This window comes from Phodopus roborovskii, unplaced genomic scaffold, assembly GCF_943737965.1.
Source record: "Phodopus roborovskii unplaced genomic scaffold, PHOROB, whole genome shotgun sequence".
In the NCBI taxonomy this organism is placed as follows: Eukaryota; Metazoa; Chordata; class Mammalia; order Rodentia; family Cricetidae; genus Phodopus; species Phodopus roborovskii.
The window spans coordinates 89,677-110,113 of record NW_026126882.1 but is presented as its reverse complement, the minus strand read 5'-3'; the positions used below and the strand labels follow the sequence as shown (position 1 = coordinate 110,113).

At 37.8% G+C, this 20,437-nt stretch overlaps 1 pseudogene; it reads left to right on the top strand.

The window, feature by feature from the left end:
* The first annotated feature begins 2,656 nt into the window (after positions 1 to 2,656).
* The window catches only part of LOC127214650 (sodium- and chloride-dependent transporter XTRP3A-like), a 40,821-nt pseudogene continuing 23,040 nt past the window's right edge, over positions 2,657 to 20,437 (top strand).

The following is a 20,437-nucleotide window of genomic DNA, read 5'->3' as shown; positions in this document are numbered from 1 at the left end:
ATTCTCTAATGTGACTAATCTCAGTTTTCTTCATATGGGCACTTAGCGCAATGAACTTCCCTCATAGCACTCTTTCAAGGTGTCCGATAAGTTCGCATATGTTGTGTCCTCATTCTTGTTGAATTCTAGGAAGTCCTCCATTTCTTTCATTATTTCTTCTGTGATCCAGGTGCAATTGTGCACTGTTCAGTTTCTGTGAGTTTGTAGGATTTCTGCGAGGTGTGTTGTTGTTGAATTCCAGCTTGAAAGCATGGCGGTCTGATAAAATACAGGGGACTATTCCAATTTTTTGTATCTGTTGAGGTTTGTTATGTGGTCGATTTTAGGGAAGGTTCCATGTGGAGCAGAGAGGAAGGTACATTCTTTTGCGTTTGGTTGGAATGTTCTATAGATGACTGCTAAACCCAATTGAGACATAACTTCTGTTAGTTCTTTTGATTATTTGTTAAGTTTGTGTCTGGTGGAAATGTCTACTGGTGAGATTGGGGTGTTGAATTATCACACTGTGAATATGTGAGGTTTTATGTAAACTGAGTTTTAGTAGTGCTTCTCTTACAAATATGGGTGCCTTTGTATTTGGGACATATATGTCCAGAATTGAGATTTTGTGTTGATGGGTTTCTCTACGATGAATACGAAATGACTTTATTCATCTGTTTTGATTGATTTTGGTTAAAAATCTAACTTATTAGATATTAGGAGAGCCACACCTGCTTGTTTCTTGGGTCCATTTGATTGGAAGTTCTTTTCACTACCCTTTGCTATGGGTTAATGTTTGCTTTTGAAGCTTATCTGTGTTTCTTATATTCAGCAGAAGGATGTATTCTGTCCTGCTATCCATTCTTTTAGCCTGTGTCATTCTTTATGTGATTTAAGACCATTAATGTTGAGGGAAAGTAAGCACCATTGATTGTTAATGCTTATTTGCTTTAGATATTTTGTTGGCCGTGGTATTCTGAATATATTTGCCCTGTTTTTAAGTTGGGTTCTGATGAATAGGGGTCATCTATTGCCTATGTCTTCATGAGCCTAGATAACTTCCTTGTGTTGGAGTTTTCTTTACAGAAGTTTCTGTAGGCCTGGATATGTAGATATGTATTGTGAAAATCTGGCTGGTTCTTTTTTTCTGTCTATAGTGATTGGGAGTTTTGCTGGCATAGCATCCTGGGGTGGCATCCATGGACTTGTAGCACTTTTAGAACCACATATCCAGGACCTACAGTCCTTGAGAGTTTCCATGGAAAAGTCCGGTGTAATTTTGACTGGTCTGCCTTTATATGTTACCTGGTCATTTTTCTTTGCTGCTCTTAAAATTCTTTCTTCATTCATATGTTTGATTATATGTGTCAAGGGGTTCTTTTTCCTTGGTCCAGTTTATTTGTTGTTCGATATGCTTCTTGTGTTTTCATGGACATATCCTTTCCAACTTGGATAAGTTTTCTTCATTGATTTTGTTGAACATGATTTCTGCCCCTTTGAGCTAGGCTTTTTCAAGTTCTTCTATACATATTATTGATAGAGTTGACCTTTTCACAGTGTTCAACATTTCTTGGGTGTTTTCTGTTAAGGAGTTGTTGGAGTTAAGATTTTCTTTGGTCAATGAATCATTTCCTCCTGTTTATCTTCAGTGCCCGAGATTCTCTCTTATATCTGTTGGTTTTTGTTGGTTATGCTTGTATCTATAGTTCTTATTATTTATGCAATTTTTCTATTTCCAGGATTCCCTCAGTTTGTGTTTTCTTGATTGTCTCTATTTCAGTTTTCAGGTTTTGAACTGTTGGAATTATTTCCTTTATCTGTTTTTTTTTTCTTGACTTTTCTTACTTTCTTTAAGAAATTTGTTCATTTTTTCCATTTTTTTGTATGTTTTTCCTTTCATTTTCTAAGGGATTTTCTCGTACAGTCTCTGAGTGCCTCTGTCATTTTTATGACGATATTTTCTAAGTCCTCCTCTTCTGCTTCATCTGCTTTCAAGTCTTTAGGTCTAGTAGTTGGTGTAGATTCCCTAGATTCTGATGACTTCCTTCTTGTCTTTATATTGTTAGGTGTTTTCTTGTATTGTTACCTTACCTTCACTTCTTCCAATGGGTACATGTGGGGTTTCTCTCCTGTTTATGCTACTCCCCCAGTGGGCTTAAGTGTGTCAGGAGTTCGATGTCTGTATCTCTGTGTGGTCCAAACTCTTTAGGAGCTTACCTCTCAGGCAGGGGCCTGGCAATTGGGGTCAATGATCAGGTAGGCAGGGACTCAGTTGTCCAGCATGGATAGTCTGGTCTCTGGCAGAGGCCTGGCTATTTAGGTATCAGGCAGAGGCCAGGCGATGGGATTCAATGATTATGCAGGAGGGGACTTGATGTGGTTTAGTGTGCTCAGAATAGATCCAGGAAGTTCCCTGAAGTTGGTGGGATTGTTGGACCTGCTCTGTGGTCCAGTGCTCAATGAAAGCAGTGGGACAGTGGCCTAGTTAGGGCACAGGTTGGGGTGAGGGCAGATTCTGGGTGGGTGGTTTGTGGATCAAAGTTCTAGGAGTGTTCTCGATGGCTACTGGATGTAGGTGGGAGCTACTTTCAGGGCTAACCAGGAAGTATCCAGGGAAGGGTATGGCAGGGATTGGACCTGAACTGGTCCCAGATTCACCTCCAGCAGAGTCCCGGTGATGGCGGCCAAAGATCAGGTAGGTGGGGACTCAGGGTGGTCCTGCATGGATAGGCATTCTGGGAGAGGTCTGGCATTCCAGCAGAAGTCAGGAGATGGGGGTCACTGAAAGAAGCATGGTGATGGGGGTGAAAAAAGATAAGTGCAGATTCATAACCTGTTTTTAGTTGTGAAGTTATATGCCATCATGCTCTAGACATTTGAGATTTTATAGATATAGTTTCAAAATCTATTATTTTCTTCAAGCTGGAAGCTCGTGCTTTGGAAAGGAACATCAATGAATTAAAGAGAAAAAATGCTCTGATGAGACAAAAGTAAGTATTCATAAGAATACTTTATTTGAAATAGTTTCTTCATTGTGTAATGCTTGTATAAATATTTTTTTTAAAAATGAATGTAGTAAATTTCATAATGTTATAAAATATCTGGTCAGTTTTAGTACTATGAAGTTTAATTTGTGTGAAATACTTTTGTTTGGTTAGTTCAGGGACACTTCAAGATGCTTTTACAAATCACACTATTAAAAGTGTCAGGTAAAAACGTTACAGAATGATGAGTGTAGAAAAAAACAAGAGTGGGCAAAAGAAAGGATGCCTTTCTGACACTGTGATGCTTTCTCAGAGTACTTCATTCCCAGTAAATAAAGCTGTTCTATTTCAAGTCTAAGAAACAGGAATTAAGTAGCACTTGTTTAAAAATGTAACACTTAAAGATACAAACTTTAGAAATGCAATAGTCTCATCATTTAGTGCAATTTTAAGTTTTACAAGGGGAAGTGTGGATAACTCAGAGCAGTTCTGCACTGTTGCCCTGACCTTTTCCTTTCAGAGTCAGTTAAAGCCCCTGCCTCAGTTTCCTTAGTCATAAAATGACACATTTCTACTAGTTTATCTAGTATGTTCTACTTCATGAATGTATGTATACTCTGTAAGATAGCACTCAACCAAGTACAATTTATAGAAACATCCAGTTGTAAACATGAGCACCTCTAAGAAGAAGCCAGACCTCCATAAGAAGTGTGGAACTGTAGAAATGGATCTGGGCAGATCAGTGGTAATTCTTTTTCTTTTTTTCTTTTTCAGCAGATTTTGAGCTTGGAACTGCTTTGGAATTGCCCTTTGCCTAAGATGTGGTGTTTCTTTCTGATGAGTAACATAGATATATTTGGGTTTTTTTGCAGACTAACTAAAGCAGGATATTCACCTGATTTTATAAAGACAGCATTTGGCAGAGGTAGTGTTTTTTTTTAACCCATATTTTAAATACATATCATGTATCCATATATATTGTATATAATAGTTTAGTTTAGTTTAAATTAACATTTTCACCCAACAGTATTTAGGATTTTGTAGTGGTGATTTTATTTGAAATTGTTTCATTAACTCTGGGTTTTGGCATTAATGAAAATGACTGATATCTCATTTTCTCATGGAAATAATCATGACAGGTCCTTTAAAGGCACAGTGCTATTAATAAGGTACCATCAGTTATTTTTGGGGAGAATGAATGAGAAGTATTTAAGTGGAATAGCATTGTGACTACATATTAACAATACTTTAATAATTTTTGAATGGTTATTTTAATTATCAAGCAAATTTCAGAGTATTGATTTAAAAGTTAAGACAAGGTCTAGAGTTTGATGACTGTAATAATCCCAGGGAGCTTAGCCCTTCAAAGATGTATTTAGTACCTCTGCTGGTGATTTACTAAGTTAGCATTTTAATGACTTCCAAAGAGCTCATCATTTGCATTGTGCTTTCCAGTTGAAGTGGAATTAAAAAGAAATCTTCATGGGTAGAATATACCTTCAACTACCTATGGATGTCAGCAATCATTTTGAGAGTCATATTTCACTAAAATGTAAATATATCTTACACTGCAAATATTGAAGTCTTCAAGTAGTAACAATGCTTGGAGTGGGACAAATATATAGATGATGCCACTATGATGGGTCAACCATGCTTTGATCGTCTCTGTAGACCATTTGTTGGGATGGTACACACTCTGTAAGATTTACTGTACTTGAAACAGGAATTCCCTCTGTAAGATTTACTGTACTTGAAACAGGAATTCCCTGGTGTTTAAGTTCCTTTTTTTGCTGATTTTGTTGATTTTTTTTTTTACCTTTGGAAGCATAATCACAATTGGGAATGATGAATTTGTAAAATGATAGGGGTCTCAGTCATCTGGATTATATATTGAATACATGGTGATATTTGAGTCTTTAACTTGAAGAATTCAAAAGTAATTTCTGATTCTTCACAGTATTTTATGAATTTGTTTACTTTTATAATCTGACTTTTACTTGGGCAGTGTTGGTGTATGGCTTTAGTCCTAGCACTTGGGAGGCAAAGACATGTCTATCTCTGATTTTGTGTCTAGCCTGGTCTACAGAGTGATTTCCAGGATAGCCAGAGCTACACACAGAGAGATGCTCTTTCAAAAAACTAAAAATCTAAACAAAATAAAACCTCCCAAACTGTGTGACTAGAACATTTCATGGTTGGCCATGACCTATGTGGCTCTGACTTAAATCAAGCACTTTCACGTTGCAAACATTCATGCATGTAGTAGGTTTTTTCCCCCAGCGCCTGGGCCCACCATCACCCTAGCCCCAAATAACACACAGAGACTCTATATTTGATATAATGCTGTTGGCCAGGTACTAGTTTCTTATTGGCTAGCTCTGTCTTAATTATTAACCCATTTCTGTTAATCTAAGAATTTCCAAGTGGTTTCATCTTACCGGGGAATGGGGCCGGCGTCTGGTCTCCCCAGTCTCTCCATGCTGACTCCTCCTTACTACTTCCTGGAATCCTCCTTGTCTCCTAGTACCGCCTGTCTTGCTTTCCTATTGACCCAACAATACTTTATTCATTAACCAGTATGATAAGGTGATGGGAGATGTCACTCTGTAAATATGTTTATCATACTGGTTATGTTGGATTATTGGGAAGTATATGGTCCCAAATTTCCAAAAATATCTGTGTATGGTGTCAGACACGTTTGAATCGTACTCTGAGTCAAACAGTGAAATCATTTTCATTTTCAGGCAATTGGGTATGCATACCCAATTCCAGGCCAGCTAGGGGTACATAATGAAACCATTTCGGAAAACAAAATAAAATGCAACACAAAAAATGACAAGCTAACAAAGAAACACAAAAAGCATATGCACATCATCCTCCCTCAATCCTATAGTGACTCCTAAATACCACCAGCATCCTTTGTTTAACTTGTGTGGCTATATACAGTAGATAATAGTTTGGCATTGTGTGTGGTTCTGTTGTTTTTTGTTTGGGTTTTATGTAAAATACATCTTGAGAGTTGTGTTATTTACCCAGGTAAAATTTCTCTAGAGCTTGTAGCCTGCCTTCCACATTGCACATATAAAAATAAGCACCATTCCACTCAAACTTATGACCTTCATATTTTAAAAGTCAGAACTGTTTTTGGGATGAATAGGTGACTCAGCTTTTAAAAGCACATATTGCTGTTGCAGAGGACCTGAGTTCAGTTCCTAGCACACATATTGACTAGCTCAAGGTCCATGTAAACTTCATCTTTAGAGGATCCAATGCCTCTGGCCTCATTGGCCACTGTACCTTTCATGGACATCATGTTGATAGACCCCCATGTTGATAGAAAGGTAGAAAGAAAGAATAAGAGGAAGAAAGAAAGACACACACACACACACACACACATGCCAATTTAAAAAGAAAACCTTGAAAATATCAAAATTCTTTACATAGTTGTAAAGCTGAGGGAATTCATGGTGTGAGTATTTATATATGCACCTTATGCTGTTATTTTAATAAACTTCTAATTTGTTGAAAAGCTTCAAAAACACCATGCTCTGTTCAGATCTGTGTAGTGTTCAGGGCACATATTAGACATAAGCTGACAGACAGTAGGATAACACGATGAGAGCTGTTGAATGTGATTCTGACTTATGGTTCAGCTAATTGGATCTGCATTTAAGACTGCTGTTATTATCATTGTCACTATTATTATTATTATTATTATTATTATTATTATTATTATTTTCTTTTAGATGTTGATCCCAGTTCCCTCTCTCTCCCTCCCTCCCACTCTCTTACCCTCTCTCCCCCTTCACATGTACCCTGACCACCCTCCCCTCCCATCCCCCCACCCCAATTCCACATGTAGGGCAATGCCATCCAGGTGGGGACATGCAAATCTGTCAAGTCATTTGAAGTCGGGACTAGGACTTCTTTCCTGCCTCTAGGTTAAGGGAGTGCCCTCCACGGGAACATGGGTCTCAGCTAGAAGGACTGCGCAGTCTAAGGGACCTCAGGCAGTGGAACCAGGATGTATTCCTGGTGCACAAAAGAACCTTGTATATACAACTGCTGTTTTAATTATTCCAGAGCACTTCCCATATGGTCCCTATATACTGTGCTGACCTTCACTGAAAGGAGCTATTATCTCTCCTCCAACTGTGTTGGAGGGTCTTTTCAGAACCTCACCTTTCCTTCCAGGGGAAGGAGGAGGAAGCATAGTATTTAAACATTTTCGTTACTCTAAAATCTCCCTTATGTTATCTTTTCATCTCACTTTACCTTTAAAATAATCTGTGAGTAGACATTTGTGAAGTATAGGCACTGGTTTTACTTATATTTCTAGAGAAATTTTTTTGGGTATATAACACAACTGCTTGTAATTATAGACTTACTTATTTTTTTAAACCGGGTAAATCATGTTATACCAGATATGGTAGCACATCCCTTTAATTCTAGCAGTTGAGGTGCAGAAGCAGGAGGATCTCTGTGAGTGTGAGGCCAGCCTCATCTACAGACTCTTCATCCTTTTTGACTCTGACACCCTTTAGTTCTAAATGAATACACAGATGGTATATTAGGTATACAACAGTTGGCTGGTGGTTGGGCTTCTTATTGGCTATCTCTGTCTTAATTATTAACCCATTACTATAATCATGTATGTCCACCTGGATTTGGCTTATGGGAGAATTCTCCATCCTGTTACTTCTTTGGTGCACTAAATCACAATCCCTCCACCTGTGTTTTGCAGCATTCTCATCTCGTAGTCCTGCCTATATTTTCTGGCTGGCCAAGCAATCAATCATTATTTTATTCATAAACCAATAAGACAAAATATATACAGAAGGAATTCCCAGATCTTATAAAATTGCAAACACAGTGCCAGGCACTTCCAATAAGGAATACTCAACCTACACTGGATAACTAGGAGTTATACTACATAAAACCTTTAAAGAATATATAAGATAGAGCAGTGTAACCAGCATTATTGCTTGAAGAAGCAAGATCAGAATGTAGAAATATAATTTGTGTGGGGCATTTTTGTGAGTGCTTAAAGAAAGCAAGGTAATCCAAGAAAAAATATCAAAGAGTTGAAGGAACAGTTCAAGACATGAAAACAGAAATAGAGACAATAAAGAAAACACAAACTGAAGGAATGCTGGAAATAGAAAAAGTGGGCAAATGATCAGGAACTACAGACTCAAGAATAACCAACAGAATACAAGAGAGTGAAGAGAGAATCTCAGGGGCTGAAGATAAACTAGAGAAAATAGATACATCGACCAAAGAAAATCATAAGTCCCATAAATCCTTAACACAAAACATCCAGGAAATGTGGGACACTGGGTAAAGCAAAAGCTAAGAATAATAGGTGTAGAAGAAGGTGAAGAAGCCCAGTTCAAAGGTGTGGAAAACATGTTCAACAAAATCGTTGAAGAAAAATTTCCCAATCTGAATAAGGACTTGCCCATAAAAGCACAAGAAGAAAACCAAACACCAAATAGACTGGACCAAAGAATAAAGACCTCACAACACATAGCAATCAATGCACCTAACATACAGAAAAAAAGAAAGAATAATAAGAGCAGCAGGAGAAAAATTTCAGATAACATATAAAGGTAGAATTATCAAAATTACACTTAAATTCTCCATGGAAATTCTCAAGATCAGAACGTCCTGGGTAGATGTTCTACAAGTATGAGAGTCCACAGATGCCTGACAAGGCTACTATACCCAGCAAAACTCTCAATCATTATAGATAGAGGTAACAACATATTTAATGACAGAGCTGGATTTTCACAATGAATATCTACAAATCCAGCCCTATAGAAATTTCTGGAACGAAAACTCCAACCCAAGTCAGTTAACTATGCTCACAAAGACATAAGTAATAGATAATCCCAATTCACCAAAACCAAGGTTAAAGCATGGATAATATATTCACAATACCAGCACCTACAAAAAATCTAAAACAAACAAGCATTAACAATCAGTGGTCCTTATTATCCCTCAACATTAATGGTCTTAACTCACCTATGAAAATTCACAGGATAAAAGAATGGATACAAAGACAGAATTGATGGTTTTGCTGCATACAAAAAACACATCTAAGTTTCAAAGACAGACATTCCCTCAGGGTAAAGGGTTGGGAGAAGATCTTCCAATGAAATGGACCCAAGAAGCCAGCAGGTATAGCTATCCTAATATCTAACATGTTAGACATCACACCAAAATCAATCAACTGGGATGAAAACAGTCATTTCATTTTCATCATAGGAGAAATCCATCAGGGCAAATTCTCAATTCTGAACATCTATGCCCCAAATACAAAGGCATCCACATTCGTAAAAGAAACTCTACTAAATCTTGAAGCTCATGTAAAACCTCATCCACTCCTAGTGGGACACTTCAGCACTCCACTCATACCACTAGACAGGACCAGCATACAAAAACTTGACAAAGAATCAAGAACTAACAGAAGCTATGTCTACATTGGGTTTAAGATACATCTACAGAACATTACAACCAAACACAAATAATATACCTTCCTCTCAAATCCATATTGAACCATCTCTACAATCAACCACATACTAGGCCACATAAAAAACCCTCACCAGATTAAAATGAAATTGGAATATTCCTATGTATCTTATCAGACCACCATGCTTTAAAGCTAGAATTCAACCACAACACAAATCTCGAAGAAACCCTACAAACTCATGGAAACTGAACAATGTCCAATTGGACCATTCCTGGTCAAGAAGATATAAAGAAAGAAATGGATGACTTCTTAGAATTCAATGACAATGAGGACACAACATACACAAACTCATGTTAAACATTGAAAAGATTTCTACGAAGGATGGAAGTTCATTTCATAAGAGAACATATGAAGAAAACTGAGGATAGTCACATTAGAGAATTAATAGCACAGCTAACAGACTTAGAACAAAAAGAAGCAAAGTCACCCCAGAGTAGATGCCAGGCAATAATCAATTCGAGGGCACAAATCAATAGAGACAAGGAAAATGATACAAAACATCAATGCAACAAAGAGTTGTTTTTTTAAGAAACTCAACCAGATAGACAAACCTTTATCCAAACTAACCCGAAAAGCAGAGAGAGAACACACAAATTAACAAAATCAGAAACAAAAAGGTGGACATAATAACAGACACTGAGGAAGTAAAGACAATTTTCAGGTTGTACTTTAAAAACCTATACTCCACAAAATTTGAAAATACATTGGAAATGGAGAAATTTCTGGATAACTATCACTTACCAAAAGGAAATCAAGAACAGATAAGCAACTTAAACTGACCTATACCGTCAATGAAATTTAGGCAGTCAACGAAAGCCTCCCAACAAAATAAGGCCGAGGGCCTGTTGGCATTTGTGCAGAATTCTACCAGCAAATCAAAAAGGAACTAATACCAATACTCCTCCAATTGTTTCACACAATAGAGACAAAATGTTCATTCCCAAACATTTTTTTCAAGGCCACAGTTACCTTGGTACCATAGACACACAAAGACACAACTAAGAAAGAGAAGGATAGACCAATATCCCTCATGAACATAGATGCAAAAATACTCAATAAAATACTGGCAAATCAAATCCAAGAACACATCAGAGAATTTATCCAACATGACCAATAGGCTTCATCCCTGTGTTGCAGGGATGGGTGAACATACAAAAGTCGATTGATGTAATCCACCATATAAACAAAATGAAAAAAAAAAAAAAAACTGGGTTTACTGAAAAAGCCTTTTTCACATTCCAATACCCTTACATGATAAAGGGCTTGGAGAGATCAAGGATAACAGGAACATACCTAAACATGATAAAAGCATATATATTAAATCAACAGCCAACATCAAACTGAATGGATAGAACCTTAATGCAATTCCTCTAAAACCAGGAACAACACAAGGCTACACTCTCTCTCCATATTGCTTCAATATTGTACTTGATGTTCTAGCTAAAGGAATAAGACAAAAAATGAGATCAAGGGGATACAAATTGGAAAGGAATAAGCCAAAATTTCACTATTTGCAGATATATGACAGTATACATAAGCGACCCAAAAATTTCTATCAGGGAACTCCTACAGCTAATAAACACCTTCAGCAAACTACCATTATACAAGATCAACTCAAAAAAAAATCTGTTGCCCTACTGTATACAGAGGACAATGGGACTGACATAGAAAACAGAGAACCATCACCCTTTACCATAACCATAAACAACATAAAGTATCTTGGGGTAATGCTTAACAAACAAGTGAAAGACCTATATATTAAGAACTGATTATTTAAACCAATAAATTTCAGAAGATACCACAAAATGGAAAGATCTCCCACGCTCTTGGATAGGTAGGATAAGCATAGTAAAAATGGAAATCTTACTAAAAGCAATCTACAGATTGAATGCAATCCCCATCAATATCCGCACAATTCTTCACCGACCATGAAAGGATAATAATCAAATTTATATAGAAAAACAAAAGACCCAGGATAGCCAAACAACCATGTACAACTAAGGAACTTTAGGAGGCATCACCATCCCTGACTTTAATCCCTGACTAGAGCTATATTCGTGAAAACAGCCTAGCATTGGCAGAAAAATATACAAGTAGATCAAAGTAATCAAATCAAAAATCTTGATATTAACCCACACACCTATGAGCACATCATTTTTGACAAAACAGCTAAAAGTATACAATGGGAGCAGGAAAGCATCTTCAACAAATGGTGCTGGAACAACTGGATGATAGTGTGTAGAAGACTGCAGATAGACCCATATCTATAGCCTTGCACAAAACTCAAATCCAAATGGATCAAGGACATCAACATAAATCCAATCACACTGAATATCTTCGAAGAGAAAGTGGTAGGTACCCTTGAAGAAACTGGTACTAGATTCATTCCTAAACATAAATCTAGTAGCACAGACTCTGAGATCAACAATTAATAAATGGGACTTTCTCAAGATGAGAAGCTTCTGTAAGCCAAAGGACACAGTTGACAAGACCAAAAGGCAGCACACACTGTGGGGAAATATCTTCACCAACCTTACATCTGACATAGGGCTCATCTCCAAAATATACAAATAACTCAAGAAACTAGTCACCCAAACATCAATTAACTCTATTAAAAAAGGAGTATAGAACTGAAGAGAGAATTCTCAATAGAGGAAATCAAAAAGCCTGCAAGACACTTATAAGCAAGTGCTCACCATCCTTAGCTATTAGTGAAACGCAAATCAAAACAACTCTGATATACCATCTTTCTCCTGCAAGAATGGCTAAAATCAGGAACACTAATGAGAACTTATGCTGGAGAGGATGTGGAGAAAAGGGAGTACTCCTACATTGCTGTTGGGATTGCAAACTTGTACAGCCATTTTGGAGATCTTCATCGCAGTTCCTTAGTAAAATGAGAATTGGTCTACCACAGGACCTGGCAATCTTATTCTTATGCATATACCCAAATGATCCACATTCATGCAACAAAAAATGTGTTTAACTATGTTCATAGCAGCATTATTTGTAATAGCAAGAACCTGGAAGCATCCTAGATGTCCCTCCAATGAAGAATGGATGAAGAAGATGTGGGACATTTACACAATGGAATACTGCTTTGTGGAAAAAAATAACAATGGGATCTTGAAAATCACAGGCAAATGGATGGAACTTGATGGAAACCTCCTGAATGAGGTAACCCAGTCAGCAAAATAAGAACATGGTATGTATTCACTCATATATATATATATATATATATATATATATATATATATATATATTTGACATAGAGCAAAGGATCACCAGCCTATATTTCATAATGCCAGAAACTAGAATACAAGGAGGATTCTAAGAGATTCATACAAGTTCCCTCATAGAAGGGGAATAGAACTAGATCTTCTTAGCATATTGGGAGTGTGGGGGGTGTGAGTGGAGAGGATGCCAGAATAAAGAGTAGAGGAGGAGAGAAAATCACGTGGGACTAGGAAGATTTAGCCTGGGGAGGGAAAGACAAGAGAAAGATAGAGTGTGAGAGAGCATGAGAGAGATAGAGAGAGAGATAGAGATAAGAGCATAAATGAAACATTTATTTGAAGTGGCTCACTTATATTTTCAGAGATTCAGTCCATTTTCATCATGGCATATAATATGCTGGTGTACAGGTAGTTGCGGGTCTGGAGAACAAGCTGAGAATCCTACATTCTGTAGGCAATAGGAAGTCTATTGAAATTCTGGAAGGTATTATGAGCATAGGAAACCTCTAAGCCTGCCCACACAGTGTCACCCTCCCTCCAAATGACCATGCCCACCCCAAATCCAAGAAAGACAACCCTCCTATCAGTGGCACTCCCTGTGAAAGTATGTGGGCCAGCTACTTTTAAACTGTCACTAGCACTAGACGTTTATAATAATATCATTGCAAAATGCATTTTTTTCAACTCTAGAAGCCCCCAAAGTCTATCACAGTGTCTCAACAATGTTAGAAAGTTCAATGTTGCTTCTGAGAATCCTGCAATCTCTTAATTGTAATCACCCATGAAAATCAAAATCAAAAAGCAGATCATATACTTCTAACATATAATGGCACAGGATATACATCAACATTCCAAATAAAGAGAAGAGTGAGGAAATACTGGGCCAAGGAAGACTGAGAAATGAATGGGCAAACCCCAAACTTTCCATCTCCATGTGATGTCAAAATCTCTTAGATCTCCAACTCTATTCAGCTTTGTTGACTGCAAGCCTCTTCTTTCTATTGGGCTGGATGCACTCCCTGTTAGAAGCTCTCCTTGGCAGATATTCCATGACTCTGTCATCTCTACCATCACGTTTCTGTGTATCACATGCATGACTGATGCCGGAAAAGGTCAGAACAAGACATCAGATCTCCTAGAAGTGCAATTACAGATGGCTGTGAGCTACTGTGTAGCTGCTGGGAATTAAGCACAGGTCCTAAGGAAGAGCCAACTGGACCCTTAACATTGAACCCATCTCTCTAGCCCTTTCTTGTGAAAAATTTTAAGCATGCCAACTAATGTATGTATTGAAGGTTAGCTTTGGTGCCTTAGTAAGGGTTTCCTATATCTAGCCATAATAAAAACTTTACTCTCTTCCATAGCTATTATCTCATTGTTCTAAATCCATTTACATATAACCTGTTTCGCTGTAATGGCTATTATGCAGGCAAATGACAATGGATTTGTTAAAGCCTACCAGTAAAATAATTTGGGTACTTCTTAATTAGTTATGTTATTTAATCATTTCTTATTTAGTAGATTGTATTTGTCAGGACCTCTTAATTATCACTCACTACACACAGAAGCTGGGAAAGATGTGTATCTACTGTAGGTATTAAATGAAATAACATTAAGAAAGAATAAGATTCAGAAATTTAAATATTCATGTGTATTTCTTGAGTTATCTATAAGTGTACTTTTCTCAAAAAGTATATGATGTGAACTTAGGGAAAGTTTGATACATGTAGAAAACAGGTAGTGGATGCTGCATCCTGAGTTGCCTGAAAGGGCAAGTTTGCCTGAGAGCCAGCTGGAAAGGTTAGCAGCACACTGCAAAAAGATATCAGTTCTGGTGAAATTTCCATAGGTGTCAGGCTATTTGGGGGATCCTAAGGTGGAGTACTATTGTATTCCTGTCGAGTTCTTCCCTGTCCCTGCCAGAAGAGTGGAAAATGTGAATGACATTTGGATCTGGAAATGGTTTGGAAATTAGTGAAAACTGGAAATTAGTGAGAACGAATGAAGTTTTCCTTTTTTAATTTTTCTGCCTAGATGGGCCAGTATCTTCCAAGTTGGAATCCAGGAAGAGTGCCACCAAACAAGACTCTGTGGTGAGAATGGGAAATTGAATTCTACCCATGGATCCATAACTAGTTGCTTGATTTTATTAGAATAATGCCAGAGCAACTTGGTAATATCAAAATATTAATACAATATACTTTTAAATTGTGTTAACATTTTCATCCTTGTGTTGTAATGTTCTGGAAATAGTATAAATCACTAGCCAAGTTTTCATTTTTTTTTAACTGCAATAGCAGCATTTGGGCATGGTGAGGCATGAGGAAGGTGATTTCAAGGCCACTGTGCTCTATCTAAGAAGAACTTGTCTCAATAAACCACATAGGCTGAGGAAATGGCTTATAAGTTAAGAGTACTGGCTGCTCTCCTAGAGAACCTCCCTTTCATTCCTAGTACTTAGTGATGGATCACAACCCTTCTTCACTCCAGTTTCAAGGGATCTGTATCCCAATTCAATCCTTCCAGAACACTGAGTGATTGTAGTATGCATGCAGACATATGTGCATGCAAAACACCCATTCCTGGGGGGGGGGGAACTAAAAGAAACAGACCATATATGTCTTATTTAAATAAGTACAACTTTTAAATGGACATCAAAGTTTCAGTACATTCTGTGCACTATTTCATATTTTCTAACTTCTATTCTTATTTAAACCTTAAAAAGTATTTTAGATTTTTTTTACTTTATTATTTTATTTTATATAACAAAGTCCAATTAAATGAAAACAAACATTTATACACAATATTTGGGAATGTGGGCATCGTTCTTTCCAAACTACATCCTGCTGGTAAGGGGCGCTGTCATGGGGATTCAAAGAAGATTCAGAAATCCTGGCTGTAGTCTGTAGGGCTGCTTTGTCCAGCAGTTTTGAATGTAGGATCACCTTGTACTCTGTTTCAGGTGGTCTGGCATGATCAAAACACATTAGTCTGGAAGAAATCCACATCTTTTCATTTTCTGTGGAAACAAAAATAGAAATCCTTTTCCCCAGTAACTTGTCCTTCAACTTATTGGAGTCAAAGCATTATTTTTTAATTTAATTTATTATTTTACATGTCGATCTCAGTTCCCTCTCTCCTCTCCTTCCCTCCCTCCCTCTATCCCTCCCTCCCTCCTTCCCTCCCTTTTACCCTCTCTGCCCTCTCACATGCACTCTAACCACCCTACCCTCCCATCCCCCCACCCCAATTCCATATGTAGGGGAATGCCATCCAGTTGGGGTCATGTAGATCTGACAGGTCATGTGAAGTAGGGACTAGGGCCTCTCTCCTGTCTCTAGGTTAAGGCAGTTATCCCTCCATGGGGGATGTGTTCACAAGGTCCTTTTGTGCACCAGGGATACATCCTGGCTCCACTGTCTGAGGTCCCTTAGACTGCTCAGTTCTTCTGGCTGAGAGGCATATTCAGGAGGGCCTGAGTCAGTCCCATGCTGGCTTCCCAGCTATCAGTCTGCTGGCCCATTAGCTCCTTCTTGTTCAGGTAAGCTGTCTCTATGTGTTTCTGCATCCGGGTTCTACTTCGACTCAGTGTTTATGTATGGGTGTTTGCTCCTGTTTCCATCAGGCACAAGTTTAGGACTCCATGGATAAGTTTGTTGTTGATCTCACTCTCTGGGAAGGGCATTTATGATAGCCTTTCCACGGAAGCTCAAATGGTTAGTTGGGAGCAGACTTGTAGTTCTCTAGACCTTTCTTTGTGTTCAATTTTATCTTCAAACCAATATTGGCTCCCTCTTTTATTATCTCTCTCTCTGTCTCTGTCTCTCACTTTCCTGTCTTCTATTCCTAACCAGGCTCAATCTTCCTGGTCGCACATGTTTTCCTTTCCTCCCCCTTATTTTCTGCTACTTCTCTTTCCATTTGCTGCCCCCCCACTTCAATTGAGCTCTGGGGGACTTGTCCCTTCCTAGTTCTGTGAGGGACTTTATATGAATCTCTTAGAATACACCTTGTATCCTAGTTCCTCTGGTGATGTGAATTATAGGCTGGTGATCCTTTGCCCTAGGTCTAAAGTCCATATATGAGTGAGTACATACTGTGTTCCTCTTTTTGTGACTGTGTTACCTCATTCAGTATGGTTTCTTCAAGTGCCATCCACTTGCCTGCGAATTTCAAGATACCATTATTTTTTTCTGCAGAGTAGTATTCCATTGTGTAGATGTGCCACATCTTCATTAACCATTCTTCAATTGAGGGGCATCTAGGTTGCTTCCAGTTTCTTGCTATTACAAATAGTGCCTCTAAGAACACAGTTGAGCAAATGTCCTTGTTGCATGGATGTGAATCCTTTGGGTATATGCCTAAGAGGGGGATTGCCAGGTCCTGTGGTAAACCAATTCCCATTTTATTGAGGAACTGCCATACTGATCTCCAAAATGGCTGTATGAATTTGCCCTCCCACCAGCAGTGGAGGAGTGATCCCATTTCTCCACATCTTCTCCAACATAAGTCATCACTGATGTTTCTAATTTTAGCCATTCTGTCAGGGGTAAGATGGTATCTCAAAGTTGTTTTGATTAGCATTTCCCTCATAGCTAAGGATGTGGAGCATTTTCTTAAGTGTCTTTCAGCATTTTTGATTTCCTCTATTGAGAATTCTTTCTTCAGTTATGTACCTCATTTTTTAATAGGGTTATTTGGTGTTTTGTTGACTAGTTTCTTGAGTTCTTTGTATATTTTGGAGATAAGCCCTTTGTCAGATATAGGATTGGTGAAAATCTTTTCCCAGTCTGTGGGCTTCCGTTTGGTCTTGTCCACTGTGTCCTTTGCCTTACAGAAGCTTCTAAGTTTGAAGAGGTCCCATTTATTAATTGTTGCTCTCAGTGTCTGTGCCCCTGGAGTTATATTCAGGAAGCGTTCTCCTATACCAATTTGTTCAAGGGTACCTCCTACTTTCTCTTCTAAGAGGACCAATGTGGCTGGATTGATGTTGAGGTCTTTGCTCATTTGGACTTGAGTTTTGTGCATGGCGACAGACATGGTCTGTGCAGTCTTCTATACACCCTCATTCAATTGTGCCAGCACCATTTGTTGAAGATGCTGTCTTTGCCCCATTGTATAATTTTAGCTGTTTTGTCGAAAATCAGGTGTTCATAGGTGCGTGGATTAATATCAGGATTTTCAATTCGATTCCATTGGTCTACCTGTCTATTTTTATGCCAATACCAGGCTGTTTTCAAAACTATAGCTCTGTAGTAGTGCTTAAAGTCAGGAATGGTGATGCCTCCTGCAGTTCTTTTATTGTATAGGGTTGTTTTGGCTATCCTGGGTCTTTTGATTTGCCATATAAAGTTGATTATTATCCTTTCAAGGTCGGTGAAGAATTGTGGTGGGATTTTAATGGGGATTGCATTGAATCGGTAGATTGCTTTTGGTAAGATTGCCATTTTTACTATGTTTATCCTACCTATCCAAGAGCATGGGAGATATTTCCATTTTCTGGTATCGTCTTTAATTTCTTTCTTTAGAGTCACAAAGTTCTTATTATATAGGTCTTTTAAGTGTTTGGTAAGCGTTACCCAAAGATACTTTATGTTGCTTGTGGCTATTGTAAAGGGTGATGTTTCTCTGATTTCTTTCTCTGTCTCTTTGTCGTCTGAAAAAAGTAGGGCTACTCATTTTTTTGAGTATATCTTGTATCCTGCTCGTTTGCTGAAGGTGTTTATCAGCTGTAGGAGTTCCGTGGTAGAGTTTATTGTGTCGCTTATGTAAACTATCATATCAGCTGCAAATGGAGACAGTTTGACTTCTTCCTTTCCAATTTGGATGCCCTTGATCTCCTTTTGTTGTCTTATAGCACAAGCCAGTACGTGTAGTACGATATTGAAGAGATATGGAGAGGACAGCCTTGTCTTGTTCCTGATTTTAGAGGAACTGGCTTAAGTTTCTCTCCATTCAGTTTGATGTTGGCAATTGGTTTGCTGTATATTGCTGTTATTATGTTTAGGTATGTTCCTGTTATCCCTGACCTCTCCAAGACCTTTATCATGAAAGGGTGTTGAATTTTGTAGAAAGACTTTTCAGCATCTAGGGAGATAATCATATGGTTTTTCTTTTTCTGTTTGTTTATATCATGGATCACCTTGATAGATTTTTCGTATGATAAACCATCCTGCATTCCAGGGATGAAGCCTACTTGGTCACGGAGTATGATTTCTCTGATGTATTCTTGAATTCAGTTTGCCAGTATTTTATTGAGTATTTTTGCATCGATATTCATCAGGGATATTGGTCTGTAGTTTTCTTTCTTAGTTGTGTCTTTGTGAGGTTTGGGTACCAAAGTTATTCTGGCCTCATAAAAAGAGTTTGGCTTTGAACCTTCTGTTTCTATATCTTGTGGATCAGTTTGAGGAGTAGTGGTATTAGTTCTTCCTTGAATGTCTGGTAGCATTCTGCCCTGAATCCATCTAGCCCTAGACTTTTTTTCGTTGGAAGGCTTTTGATGACTGCTTCTATTTCATTGCGGGTTATAGGTCTATTTAAGTTGTTTGTCTGTTCTTGATTTAATTTTGGTAAGTAAAAGTTATCCAGAAACTTGTCCATTTCCTTTGAATTTTCAATTTTTGAGGAATACAGATTTTCAAAGTATGACCTGAAAATTGTCTGGATTTCCTCTGTGTCTGTTGTTATGTTCCCCATTTCATTTTTGATTTTGTTAATTTGCATGTTCTGTCTCTGCTTTTTCATTAATTTGGATAAAGGTTTGTCTATCTTGTTGATGTTCTCAGAAAACCAACTCTTTGTTGCATTGATTTTTTTGTATTGTTTTCCTGGTTTCTATTTTGTTGATTTCATCCTTCAAGTTGATTATTTCCTGGCATCTACTCCTTCGGGGTGAATTCGCTTCTCTCTTTTCTAAGGTTTTCAGTTGGGCTGTTAATTCTCTTATGTGACTACCTTCTGTTTTCTTTATATGGGCACTTAGTGCAATGAACTTCCCTCGTAGCACTTCTTTCAAGGTGTCCCATAAGTTTGGGTATGTTGTATCCTCATTCTCGTTGAATATTAGAAAGTGTTTAATTTGTTTCTTTATTTCTGCTTTGACCCAGGAGTGGTTCAATTGCACATTGTTCAGTTTCTATGAGTTTGCAGGTTTTCTGCTATTTGTGTTGTTGTTGAATTCCAATTTTAAAACATGGTGGTCTGATAAGATACAGGGTACTATTCCTATTCTCTTGTATCTGTTGAAGTTTGTTATGTCACCTAGTATGTGGTCAATTTTAGAGAAGGTTCCATGTGGAGCAGAGAAGAAGATATATTCTTTTGTCTTTGGATGGAATGTTCTATAGATGTCTGTTAATCCCAGTTGAGACATAACTTCTGTTAATTCTTTTGTTTCTTTGTTGAGTTTCTGATTTGTGGTCCTGTCTAGTGTTGAGAGTGGTGCATTGAAGTCTCCCACTATAAGTATGTGAGGTTTTATATGAGCTTTGAGTTTTAGTAGTATTTCTTTTACGAATGTGGGTGACTTTGTATTAGGGGCATAGATGTTCAGAACTGAGACTTTGTGTTGATGGATTTCTCCTGCGATGAATATGAAATGACCGCCTTCATCTCTTTTGACTAATTTTGGTTTGAAGTCTAACTTGTTAGATATTAGGATAGCTAAGCCTGCTTGCTTCTTATTTCCATTTGATTGGAAA